The 14,631-nt window shown below is 38.9% G+C and overlaps 1 protein-coding gene across 2 annotated transcripts in view; it reads left to right on the forward strand.

Annotated features, from left to right (window-relative positions):
- Positions 1–7,889: 7,889 nt before the first annotated feature.
- Positions 7,890–14,631, forward strand: part of LOC135217524 (uncharacterized) — a 31,335-nt gene continuing 24,593 nt past the window's right edge. For both annotated transcript variants that reach the window (XM_064253486.1, XM_064253487.1), the window contains exons 1-2: positions 7,890–8,023; positions 10,797–10,937. The gene's annotated coding sequence lies outside the window, so the exon portion shown is untranslated. The remainder of the gene's footprint in view (positions 8,024–10,796; positions 10,938–14,631) is intronic.

The raw sequence follows: 14,631 nt of genomic DNA on the forward strand, positions 1-14,631 counted from the left end.
TCCATTGGAGGACGAACTGTTGGGTATTTTTCTGAGGCATAACTTTTTCATTTTCCTATGTGGAATACGACCTGAATATATCTATATATAATATTATAATATATATAGATTAATATAGTATATTCTATATAGTTTAGTATATTATAGTATATAGTTATATATATTTCTAGAGCTCGATATATAATCCGATACAATATATATCTAGATTATGAGATCTATCTATTAGTATATATAGGCTAGTATAATATATTCTATATTCTATCATTATATATAATAATATTATAGTCTATATACATCTATATCGTATGATATTCTATATTATCTTATATCTATATTATCTCTCTTAATTGATATAATATATAATGATAATATATGGATTACTATAGAGATAGAGATATATATATATAACATATATATATATATAATCTAATATTATACACAAAAAAATAGTGTATATATCTATTATATATAATAATAATATATATATAGATATAGAGATAATATATTCTAAATCTATAGTATAACTATAAATATATATATATCTATTTATTATTATATACATTATATCTAATTATTATATATACTAATATATACACACAAATAGTGGTAAGCTAATATATATAATATATATAAATAATATATCTATATAATTATATATATATATATCAGTATATAAATTGTATCATATACATTATCATAATTACTATATATAAACACAAATAGTTTGTTATATCTATCTATCGATCTATAAATATATTATATTATAAGTAGTAATATATATTATATATATATGTAGTACATTATTATTACATTATTTATTCATTCAGCACCGCATACTGGACCTAAGAGTGGACATCCGTAGAAAAAATGTAGAAAAATATAAGCAGAAATGTCAGAATCAAAGGGAATAATCAAAATCTTTAATATTTTACTGCTCACTGCCAGAGTGTTAAAGGGTCCGTCTCTCCCACAGGTTTTCATATGAAGAAGACTCAGTCAAGTTCAAAACACTGAAAGCGTCGAATCCATAAATTTGAAGATTATGAATTCAGAAAATTATGAGCCAGTTTCGTGAATGATCTATGAGCAGATTTTGGTCGCCACCTCCTTGTTAACCTGGATTTTGATTCGTAGGTGATACGTTTATATATATATATATATATATATATATATATATATATATATATATATATATATATATATATATATATATATATATATATATATATATAATATATGCAGCTATGGTTCAGATTTCAATCGTTTTTTTTTTCACAGTTTTATTCAATAATTGTTATGCACAAAATCAAATTCATAGTGAGGCCAAACCTAAACCTCTCTCTCTCTCTCTCACACACACACACACACACACACACACACACATTCTTAAACAAAATATTTGTCAAAAAAAAAAAAAAAGGTGATGTCTGGACCGCCCATGAGTTCATTTCCTTTGTTCATTATCAGAAAAATTCACTGCAAAACAACACTCAAACTTACAAACTTAAAAACATAAAGTTTTATTTAACCAGTAACCAAAATGAACTGCAAACCTTGAATATGACTGTTTCATTGATTATGACTTGACTTACCTCACATCTATATATACAAGTAATATAAATCACAGCGCAACACTGATTAACATAGAACAGTCGACCCCTGATATTCGAGAGGGATGCGTACCAAAAGCCCCCGTGAATAGCTAAAATCCACGAAAACTTCACATTCCCTCTAAAAATGCTTATAACTGTCTAGTTTGATGATTCAGACACCAAAAGAAACCTCAGAAAACGCTTATACCTGAGTATTTTAATAGTTTTATCACAAAAAAATGCATTTAAAACTAAAATTATATGAAATAATTACAGTAATTAGTGAAAAATTTCTCTATGAAAAACGCTGAGAATAGGCAAAATTTCTGCGAATATTGTGGACATACGTTCCACGGGGAAATCCGCAATTAGGTGAAGCCGCGAATCAGGAACGGCAAATAGGCAGGGGTCCACTGAAAGTGTATTTTGACATGAGATGAACAAACATATACATGAAAATTGGATGTTGGAAATCTCTGGAACAATGCTAACAAAATCCACTTGAACTATGTATGTAATATGATACTGATATAAAGACAAAACAGGGATGTTAAAAGTTAAGTATAGTACCTTAGTTTTGCCAGACCACTGAGCTGATTAACAGCTCTCCTAGGGCTGGCCCGAAGGATTAGATATTTTTACGTAGCTAGGAACCAATTAGTTACCTAGCAACGGGACCTACAGCTTAATGGGGGATCCGAACCACATTATACCGAGAAATGAATTTCTATCACCAGAAATAAATTCCTCTGGTTCCACGTTGGCCGATCCGAGAATCGAACTTCGGACCACCGGGCTGGTAGCCGAGCGCGAAATCCACTCGGCCAACGAGGACCTAACACTGGGATGTAAGAGCCTGAGATGGTATGGGTATACAACATGAAAAGGGGAGAGGGTACTATCAGTGAACTCATTTGGCATCCAACAGCATAACAAACCCAGAATTCAAATGTCAATGACGATGATGAGATGTAAATACAATAGTGCAAGACTGCATGATTACATACCTATCTTGATCTGTTGGAAATCTGAAAAGTGACAGATCATGTCTTGTTTGCTTACTGTTTGTACAGTTGTATATAACACAAAGGTTTGAAGGTCCAGATTCAGATGACATTGTATTACTGTAAAAACTCCAACTGGCAGGTGGCTGCACGCTAGGCTCTGATCCCCTATGCACCTCAGCTTCTAATCTTCTTGTTATACATATAAATCAGCTGTAAGAAAATAAAAACAGTACTGTATTAATCTACAAGTTCTGGAACAGCTTAAATCCTAACAATAAGAAATGACATTTTTCTTAATGTGTGCCATAATCTCAATAAAAGTAACAATTTCTATTGTGTTTTCCATCCTTGATATAAACAATTTCTCTCCAAAAGCCTGTCTTTGGCCTGTCACTGCAAATCAGACCAATTTCAAAAATTAAAGCAGTTATAACTAGGATTGGATCACCTGGTCCCAAGACTTGGAGTAATTCTGAAGTTATTCCCTTAGGATAAAAGAAGTGAGTTTTTCCTATAAAGCCACAATAATTTTAGAAGGATAGGGAAAGCAATAGCGCTTCCCTCTGAAGATGTTCACGGAAGAGGAAAGGGGTTCTTGACCTCAACTTCGGTGTTCAAGTACTACATCTTTTTCCTTATATAATGATGATACACAAAAAGAATATTGTCAATTACTTCTCTTGACCTTTATAATTGTAAGCTTATACAATCCGTGCTCTTGCATTAGGCTAGGCCGTAAGAAAACTCCAGTTTTCTGCTGTAGTTCTCTTATTATTTTTAGACAAAATGATGTATGTAAAGGGTTAGATCAGCACTAGTGACAGAAATTCAAGTTAAATTCTTCCAAATCAAATCAAGAACTCAAATGAACTAGGATATCAGAAAAAAATCAAGAAATGACGTACTGTAATTTTATTTCTTGTCAAATGCATGAGCCAACGATTTTTCCAACTGTTCATCTTATCTTAATGCATTTATGATCAATACTGTTAGTGCAAACCACTAATTTTGTATCTACCCAGATCAAACTTGAAGGTATGCTACAAATATTGAAAAAGAGGGATTAGTGCATATCTGAAAATGAGTAAAAATTGTCATTTTTTTTAAATTCGCAGAAAAGTTATGTACATTCTAGTAACGGAAAACAAAGTTTTCTGTAAAAAAAAAATAAACTATGCCTTAGCCTAGGTAAAAATAAACCTTCCTTAAAGTTGTAAAACTTGTATTTTTTTAAAAGTCATAGAAGTTATATTCTAGTAATGGAAAATTCAGGTTTCTATAAAAAAAAAAGCTGTGCCTCTGCCTTAGCCTAAGTAAAAATTACCTGGGTAAAACTGAGGACTACTACCATGCCCCTCTGGTTCAGTAACTACCAGTTCAGTGTAAATTGGGCATCGTGTTTAGAATCACCCCCTTGTGGATGAACGTGAAACCATAAACAAAAGATGGCAAATATCATAAACAAACAAAAGACATAAACATAAAACACATACACAAAAGGTGGTAAATATTCCAGTCGACAACCAGCTGGAACCAGGGCACGTTAGGCTAGTCTAGTAGTCTTCAGTTTTACCGTTCCCATGAGGGATATAAGTACCACAAAACTATCATTCAACCTCTTCTTCTTCTTCCCAGCTTTATCCCTATTCAGGGTCGCCGTTTCTAATGAGTCTCCTCCATCTATCTCTGTCCCGCGTCATTTCCTCCCATACTCCATTCTCCCTCATATCATCTCTAATGCAATCTCTCCACCTGGTCTTACCTAGGTCTTCCTCTCCTTCGTGTTCCATCCACCTCCACGTCCATCACTTCTCTTGCCATGTTTTGCTCTTCTCTTCTCATCAGGTGGCCATACCATCTGAACCTTGCCTCTTGCACTTTCTTTGATGCATCAGTGATTTTTACTGTACCCCTTATATGTTCATTTCTAACCCTGACCGCTTTTTGGGTTTATCTCCGAGCATCAGTCCACCTAAGCATCCTCATCTCGGTTACGTTCAACTTTCAACCCTCTGTTTTCTTTAGAGGTGCTGCTTCCAATCCATATGTCATTGCTGGTCTGACCACTGCCTTGTGCACTCTGCCCTTTAATCTTATAGGGACTTTCCTATCACACATGACACCAGACACCTTCCTCCAGTTGTTCCACCCACACTGAATCCGGTTGTTAATTTCCTCTTCCATGTTCCCCTCATTGTAAATCACTGAGCCAAGGTACTTGAATTTAAGAACCCTTTTGATGTTTCCTCCGCCTAATTTGATTGTTGTTTGCTGGTCGCCATCCAATTCGGTTGTCATATATTCTGTCTTTTTCCTGCTTCTTCTTAAACCTCTACTCTCCAAGGCATATCTCCATCTTTCAAGTTTCCCCTCCAGTTCTTCCCTGTTCTCGGCTACCAAGACTATGTCATCTGCATAGAGCAGCCATCATGGTGGCTCCTCCCTGACATCCTCTGTTAACACATCCAAGACGATGTTAAACAGAAGTGGGCTTAGAGCAAATCCCTGATGTAGCCCGACTCCAACTTGGAAATTTTCTGTTCTTCCAACTGTAGATCTGACGCTGGTCTTTACATTTCTATACATCTCCCTGATTATTCTGACATACTTCTCCAACACTCCTCTCTCCCTGAGACATCTCCATATTTCCTGTCGTGGCACTCTGTCATATGCCTTCTCAAGGTCTATCAAGGCCATATGCAAGACCATTTGCTTCTCTCTGTACTTTTCCATAATTTGTCTCAGAGCGAAAATACCATCCACAGTACTAAGCCCCTTTATGAATCCTAGTTGCTGTCTACCAATGAAAACTTGCTGCCGTAATCTTTCATCCTAATTCTTTCAAATACCTTCAGTGTATTTGACATGAGCTTTATTCCTCGGTAATTTTCACAATACTGTATGTCCCCTTTCTCTTTGAATATTGGAATTAATATACTTTCTCTCCATTTTTCGGGCATCGTCTCACTTTCCATAATCTTTTTCATTAACTGCCACAACTATGTCAATTCCTACAAAACTATCATTCAACAATTTCTGATATTAAATAGTAACGGCTTTAGTGATGAATCAAATAGTATGGGGCAAGTGCAGAATAAAGGGAACAGGTTCTGCAGACAAAATAGAAAAAACAAAAAACCTACCTAGAACTTACCATCCTACCTTCACCTAGTGCTGTGCCCTGACCTGGCTGAGGGGGATTTCCCCCCACTAGACGCCCACTCCCACAAGTAACACTAAACATCTGATAGGCCTGATCCCATCGTTCTGCTAACAATCCAAATATTCCAGTCAGTGACTGACATGAACCAGGCCGTGGTAGGCTAGGCTAGATAGTAGGTTGGCCTTTAGTTTTACCATTTCACAGGGATAGCCTATAGCCTAAATACCTGAACTAGCCTAGTATAGTTAACCATTCCTTACATTAAATTACGGTTTAGGGAGAAACTAAATATCACAGCAATAGGTAACTTACCGAGAATATATATTTCGGTCTCGTGTTCAATTAACTTACCCAGTCTAGGATAGGCCGTAGTTGCGTTGTTCTTACAGGCTCAGCTTAAAAGCGAGCTTTCTGCTAAGCCTACATTTGCATTGTAGTAAAATATTGAATATAAACCTAAACCACGCTATAGGTATTAGTACTATTAAATGACAGTCAAAAAGGCAAAATGGGCTGCGCAGTCTGAAATAGTAGGCTATAGCTATGTCTAATTACCTATAGTAGCCTGTGGCTTAGATGTTAGTCTGGGCTATACAATAGACTTTTACTAACAGTCTCGTGGGCATATATCAATCTCTTAGGCCTAAGAATTTACATATCCATAACTTTTTTTATGAAAGACACATCTAATCTATTTTTATATAAGTAAATCATTGTTTTCGAGTCACGAAAAAAGGTCACTTTAAAAATACGAAACGCGCGCCAGTCAGTAACACTAGTGGTTGAATCATGCCTATGGAACGGCTCTTCATATCACCGTAGGGTTGCCACCTCGAGCTCAGAAAAAGTAAAGAAAATAGCTGTATGAAGAGGAAAAATTATGGCGAGAGAGAGAGAGAGAGAGAACCATTTTTGAAACATCCTATTTCTGGGGCATTCTGAGACTATGTGCAGCTAACATGAGGGGTGAGGACTGGAGTCTGGATCTGGAAGATCACAAGTTGTCAGATGTCAGTACAGTGACAAGTCTATAGCAATCCATAACTAAATGACAAACTGTGACATAGACCATGAAATAATATATATATATATATATATATATATATATATATATATATATATATATATACCATAGTTTATTTTATTCCTTCAGTACTATTCACGATAAAATGCAGGATTTATTTCCACTGCTAAACTACAATTAACACAGCCATAATTTTGCAGTGGCAAAATTGACTGAAGAATACCCTTATAAATTTTTAAATGATGGTCAGACATCCAAATACAGAACAAATAGCGTTCTGTATTGGTTATACATAACACATCTCACTCTCCGATACAGAACGAATCTGTATTTTACAATTCCCGGCAAATTTTGTCCTTACAGGAACACTACGTCCTTTTCGTCCTTCTTAACGTTATCTCTATTTATTGATCGAATAAATGAAGTTATTGAGTTACTATTAATAAGAAAAAAATATATAAAAAAATATCTAAAGTAGAATGGAGAGGATAGGACTGTTTTGAGATAGTATTTTGTAAATCTTGTCGCTATAAGGGCACGTCGTTAATTTACTCTTATTAGAAATAACACCATTGCCCCAATTACTCAAGAAATAGAAAAGAATAATATAAGGAAGAACAGGAATAACGAAGTTGTCCTTATAAGGATAAAAATTTACAAAATAGCATTTCAAAACAATCCTATCCTCTCCACTCTAATTTAATTTTTTTTCATATAATTTTCTCTTATTAAAAGTAAGGCAATAGGTTCATTTACTCTATCAATATATAGAGATAACGTTAAGAAGGACGATAAGGACAAAAGTTACCGGGGAGGAACCGTTGATAAGAAGTGAGGTAAAAATGAAAATTTAGAACATTTCTTACGTTACTGTCCAGCATTCAATGAGATTAGAAATAGATATATAGTTTTGTGCAGCAACCATATCAGGAAAATAAAGAGGAATTGGTGGCCAATATACTCTTACTGGTAGATCTACTGAGGGAGGAAGTGGAAAATAGGAAAGAATTTCTGATAGAAATGTAGTATTTCAGAGAGAAGAAACTCAAACAAACTCAAAAGAGGAATAAAACAAGCAAGGGAGCCGTTACAGAGGGATATCCCGCCTACTACTACTAATGAGAAAGATTCGTATTTTTGCCAGCTTCAATTACTGGCTATGTATATTTTCGTAATTCGAAAATAATTATTTACTTCAAGAAATAGGAACTAGGATAAATGTGTCTTTCAAAAGAAGGTATGGATATGTACATTCTTTGGCGTAAGGTTATCGATTTAATGTCTACGGGACTGTTACTCTGGGGGCTAATGTAGCCCAGCTTAGACTGCTCATAGACTAGGTAGTAGGTAGTAGGTACAGTGGTGCTCAAATCTCATGCGACATGATTCTTTTTGTATCGTCCAGATTCTCAGACTCAACGTGATGTTGCCAAGTAGTGTTATACTTTTTTTCTAATGTCATACATGTCGAAAAGTTTGTGAATTCACAGCTTGCCCTATTTTCTTTATGGTTATATAAATATGATCCCTTTTATGCATTGGTATATTTCGTAATCTGTGTGATTTGAACTGATTTTCTTTTTTTATGCTGCTAAGTTCTAAGTGCGATGTGATAAGGTTAGCTGTGCCATCAATGAAAGCACACTTTACATGCTCCTCGGACTGGTCAACATAACTACGTCTGCTGCATTATGATAATAGACCTAATAAGCTCAAGAGTCGTAACAACATTTTCAACGTAGGAATATGAATTAAAACAAGTTTTCTTTGAATATTGAAGCTTTCGGCTGTGTTTACGCTGCCTGTATGTTGCAAAATGTTTTATAGGCCTAAAAAAATAATCTAAGCCTTCTGAGATATAATCTGTTATTAAGGAATTTATTTATAGATATTTTCTGTTTTTTGACGAATACAATAGGAATATGAATTATAACCAGATTTCTTTGAATGTTGAAGTTTTAGGCTGCGTTTAAGCTGCCTATATGTTGCAAAGTGATTTATAGGCCTAATAGAATAAACTAAGACTTTTGAGATGTAATGTTTACTAATGTTTTTATTTGTAGAGATTACCTGTTCTTTGAGGAATAAAAGATGATGATTTTGATTGATATTGAGAAAGATGACTATTAATCGATAAATCATAAGTATTAATATCAAGGCGTATGGAAGACTTGTTTTCCAACTGGTTTAAGATATTATTTTCCTAAAAGTCCTTCTCCTTGCTTTTGGTGTATAATTTATTCTTTCATAAGGTAACTTGAAGAACAAAAATGTGTAGATAACTTCATTTGCTTTCTGGCCAGAAATTGTTAACAGAGAGATGTGACTGTTAATTGTAAAGTAAAGAAATCTAACACCTAGGCCTAGGAACAATATCTTGGCTTTGACAAAAGAATAATTGCATAGGCGAATATTTGCTAGTATGCCATCATTTTTTTAAATATATCAGAATTATAACAATTAATTATGTATGAAAACCACATATTCCTTTAACACATATAAAGTAAGTGTTTTCAAGATAATTTCATTGTCGCTACTCAGTGTAGACCGGGTGGTTGTTGTTGCACCGACACTAATGATACCTCACTCATGCTCCCCTCACACGTTGATGTCGGTGGGCGCATTCTACTTTTATATATACCTATTTACATTTTTTTTCAGCATTGAGGTGTAAAAGCAATCAAATAGGACTATTTCAAATTTTATGTTGGCTTTGGAAGCATTATTAATGTTATGAAAACTTTTTTTTCGTTTTTTTTTTTTATTTAACATTTGAACTGATGCATGATGACGACTTCATTGTGGTCAAATGCTTCAGCGATGTGTGAACGAAAGTTTTGAAAATGTTTCGAAAGTGTTTTTTCTGAAATTTGCTACACGTGACATTTTCTTACAGTTTTGACATATATGACAGATTTCACTCTTATGAAACATATTATGTCCATATTGTATGCAATAATAGCGTTTCCGCATTGAAATAATAGATAAATATGGAGCATGCTAGGTTGCCAGTTAGTGAATTTTGAACGAAATCCTGTGGAGTTATGTTGCATGAGATTTGAGCATCACTGTACCTACCTATACTCTGTTTTTTTCCATCTGTCCTTCCGCCTGTGGTGTTTGCTTATGGTAACACTGCGTCCCGGGCTTTAAATAATATCTTATTTCTAATATTAACGGTGGAATTCGCATATAGGCTAGGCTACCTAGTAAATTATTGAAACACTTTTCAGTTGCAAATGTACACCAAGATGTCCTTTTATTTACTAAAACTTACTCATAGCGTAACTATTTAAAGCCCTGGACGCAGTGTTACCATACACAAACAGCACAGGCGGGTGGACAGATGGAAAAAAACCGAGTATAGTGGTATTTTCGACTGTGTAGCCTATTTTACGTTTTTTACCTTAATTTAATTGTACCTAATAGGCTAGGTATAGGTAGCGTAAGTTTATGGTTACATTCGTTGTTTTACCAACTGCAAATTTAGACCTTGCATAAAAATACCTAGGCCGGTCAGGGTAGTCAAATAAGAGTCTGGAATTTAGTCTCGTAAATTACCTAGGTATTGCTGTGATTTTTGGTTTCTCGCTAAAGCATTAGACTATTTAATGTAAGAAATGGTCGAATGATGGTTGTTTTAGCATATCCCCTGTGGAATGGTAAAACTGAAGACTAACCTACTAACCTAGCATAACGTGGCCTGGTTCCCGCCGCTTGCTGACTGGAATATTTGAGTAGTTTGCAGAACGACGGGATCAGGCCTTTCTGATGTCTAGCCTAGTTGGTAAAACTTTACTTTAGTCGTCGACCAGGACAGGTTCCTCATACATAAATGGACATAACTGTTCTTATAAGGCTAGGTCATGACCTAACCAGATCTTACCTACCTAACCTAACTAAGGGTGACGTACCCTGACCTAGCTGGGCCCCTAAAATGTGATAACCTGTTTCGGTCAGCAACTGGCGGGAATCAGGCTGCGTAACTATAGTAAAGTTTTATCTTTCAGTGTTATGGTGGTATGAGGTTGGCTGTTCCCATCGTTCTATACTCGTCCTGCCCATGGAATGGCAAAACTAAAGACTACTAGACTAGCCTACTGCGGCTTGGTTCCAGCTGGTCGTCCACTGGAATATTCAGCACCTTTTGAGTATGTATTTCATATTTATGTTTTTCATTTATGTTTGTGATATTTGTCCCAAGGGGTTGGTGGTGCTAAACATAACGCCCAATTTGCACTCAAACTTATAGTTACTGAGCCAGAAAATAACTTTTCTATGACAGTTTCAAATTTTTTTTACAATTTTAAGAGATTTATTTTACATAGGGAAAGGCACAGCTTTTTTAATAGAAAACTTTGCTTTCCGTTAATAGAATGTAATATTCTGTGAATTCAGGAAAAAATTACAATTTCTACACAGTTTTGGATATACGTATAGGCAGTTCTCGGTTATCACTAGTGGTTCCTTTCTGACAGCTTGATGAGGAGCAAAAATCGCTGATAACCAGTTAATGGTGCCTTTGATAGGTATGTATCAGGGACGATACTCTATTATCGATGCAGATAACTGGAAATCGCTGCATTATGGTGCTTTTGGCGCTTGCGATTGCCGATAACCGAGTCCACTGATAACCAGGGACTGCCTGTACACTCATCCGCCATTTTCAATATTTGTTGCCTACCATCAAGTTTGATTTCCCAACCCCATAGGGGTTATCTGTCATTACACCTCCTGCGGTGCACTGTAGGCATTACTTAAGGTTCTTAGCAGCATCTCTTCAGGCTCCTAGCTGCAACCCTTTTTTTTCCTTTGCAACCCTTTTCTTTCCTTATTACTGTAACTCTATTCATATTCTCTTTCTTCCATCTTACTTTTGCTTTATTTTTCTGATTACTTATCCTCTGGTTTATGCATTATAGACCATTCACTTTCGTTCAGTTCATTCATGGTTTGCACTTGCAAAATTGGTCATAAATGCATTAAAAGATAAACAGTTGGAAAAATCATTGGTTCATGTATTTAGCGAGAAATGAATTTACAGTATTACCTGAAGTTTGTTCCGATACAAATACAAACCTTCGGTCCTTTAACAATAGGAATTAACTTACGGCGTAGTTGGAATTACGGCTGTTGAATCTTGAACAAGGTGGTTAGGCAGTAACTACCGTGGGGCAAGCTAGCCTGCCCGGATGTAAACACTCCACTTTGCTTTCGGCCGTCTTCCGATGAAGACATATGTTTGTGAGCTCCGGCTGACTGGTCGTTGATCTTTTTTCCCGGTGGGATCCTTTTGGTTTATTTTTTTGTATTTAAATAGTTACAAATATACGGTGTTTGATATTAATACTAAACAAAGGTTTATCCTTGGTTTTTCAATTAATATACAAACCCACTTTTTGTGATAGCCTTTGTAACCGCCCCTCTACTTTTGTTAAGAGTCAGTGGCTAAGGTATGCTAACATATTATTTACATTCTTTCGCCCTTAACACTGGCTCAGACCTGCATGAGGACGAGATATGTATTTATCATGAGGATGAGACATGTATTTAACACAAGTGATATTGATCCTGTAGTGGGACATGTATTCATCCGGAATTACGCTTACGCTTGGGAATTACCAAGGGAACTTCAAAGGTTTGTCTGTGTTTTGTTTTTATGGTAATTTCTCTTCTTCTTCCTTTCACTTACTACCGGAAGAGGGTAGAAGGATGGGTGTGCGGTGTTGTGTTTGGGGATCTCCTCTCACTTGGAGGGCGGTGCCCTTGGATGTGTGAGGAGTATCCTCATTACTGTAATCATTTTTTTTCTTTATTTTACAGACTAGTGGTGATTGTATTTTCAGCAGTATTGGTTGGATGCTCTTTGTGTTGGTTATCCTAACCTTGGAATTGTACCTATGACTCGTAGCATGTTGCGTACCGATCCTCGAGTGTTTGTACTGATCCCCCGCTGATAATCATTTTCATTACCACTACTACCCGGGAGTTATGTCACTGGATGAAGCTGTCGCGCTGCCCTGTGAGGTTATCTACTCCTGATGGTAGAAGTCTGGGAGAAGAAGAAACCGAAGAGGAGGAGAGCTCGTCAAGTGTCGTCAACCTCCTCTTCGAGATCTTCATATCTTCATGCCTCCCCCCCCCCCTTCAACTATTAGGCTTTGCCGTAAGAGAAGGTGGTCTCCCCCCCCCCACCTACAGGTGACCGTGTAGCCAGGGTCCAGGCTGCGGAGTTCGCTCCCCGTGTCAGGACCCAGGCACAGAGCGGAAGATGGTAGAAGTCACTCGGGTGACTCTCGCCAGACCGGTGATTGCTCTCGCAGCGATCGTCCGGTGCCTAGGGTTGACGTGACGTTCCTGCGGGTCCGTGCATGCAGAGGCCGGTGGAGGCGGGCCATCCAGCCCTCTTCTAATTAATCCTTTTCTTTCAGAGACAGCCCCACCCAGATGACGGTCGCGTTTGTGCAACCGACCAGTCTCGGGGGTGGCAGACGCTTCACCTGCCAGGTAGGAGTTCGTAGCCCTCCTCGAGGAAGCGTTCTCTCCACTGCTACTCCTGCAGGTCCCTCCAGACAGGTGCAGTTGGGCCGTGTTGCTTCGGCAATTGCCCCAACTCCGTCCTGAATGGAAGACCTGTCAGTTGTCCTGAGAAACTGGCGAAGAGGAAGTCTAGGAAGAAGAGGAAGGTGTTGCTGTCGTCTTCTGCTGCCTCTTCCCCTTCGACTTCTGAGGCCCCCAGCCGAAGAAGAAGAAGGTAGCCTCCTCCCCCCCCAAGAAGTTTCACTCAGAGACGTCTAAGGGTCTGTCCCACTCCGGTGGGACAGTTGGGGCTTCTGCTGGTCCTCCTGTTCCTTCGGGAACGGGGCCCGTCTCTCCTTCCGCAAGGAAGAAGATGACGGGGACGGGAGGGGTACCGGCTAACACCAGTACCTCCTCTCTTGGCGCCAGAGGCTCCGCCTTGACGCCAGGTACCGTGTCGGGGTCTCATTCGCAAGAGGTACCGAGTGTACAGTCACCTGAGGGTGACCGTGCAGCCAAGACCCAGGCAACCGAGTTCGCTCGGCGCCAGGATCCAGACATTGAGCAGAAGGCTGGTGGGAGTCGCCCAGGTGACTCCCACCAGGCCAGCGATTGCTTTCGTGGCAAGTCGCCAGTACCCAGGGTTGACGAGACGGTCGTAGACCAGCCGCGGGCTGAGGCAAGGAAGTGGTCCCCTCGGCCAGCCGAGCGGCAGGACGCACCGTGAGGACAGGCCTCGCTCCCACCGCGACAGCGGACTCTGCCGGTCCCCTGACTGCCGCTCCCACCGGGACCAGGTGGAGGGGGGGACCAGCAGCAGCTCTTCTGACGCTCGGGACCGTCACCGCGGTTCTCAGTCCAGCCGCTCTCCCCAGGAAAGCCGCTCGCCCAGGCCTGCAGATCGATCGCCACTGCGTTTTTTGGCGAGCGTCTGCAGCAGCAGCCCCCCCCCCCCCCCCCCCCCCCCCCCCCCCCAGCACGCCGGTTCTGCCGGTGGGCGGGGGGGAGCGTCAGGCCTACCTCTCCTATCCCTTCAACTTCCTCGGGCTACATCAGGAAGAGTGAGGCGATCAGGAGTGATCGCGAGGGGCGCGCTCCTTGCGCTCCCACCACAACAGTGGACTCTGCTGGTCCCCTGACCGCCGCTCCCACCGGGACCGGACAGATAGGAGAACCAGCAGCAGCTCTTCTGACGCTCGGGACCATCGCCGCTGCTCTCAGTCTAGCCGCTTGACCAGTGCAGCCCGATCGCCAGCAGCTCTCCTGAAGAGACTGACGCTCCGTTCTTGGTCCAGCGTTTCTCCGCAGGACGACCGCTGGTCCAGA

Source organism: Macrobrachium nipponense, chromosome 7, assembly GCF_015104395.2.
Source record: "Macrobrachium nipponense isolate FS-2020 chromosome 7, ASM1510439v2, whole genome shotgun sequence".
Classification (NCBI taxonomy): domain Eukaryota; kingdom Metazoa; phylum Arthropoda; class Malacostraca; order Decapoda; family Palaemonidae; genus Macrobrachium; species Macrobrachium nipponense.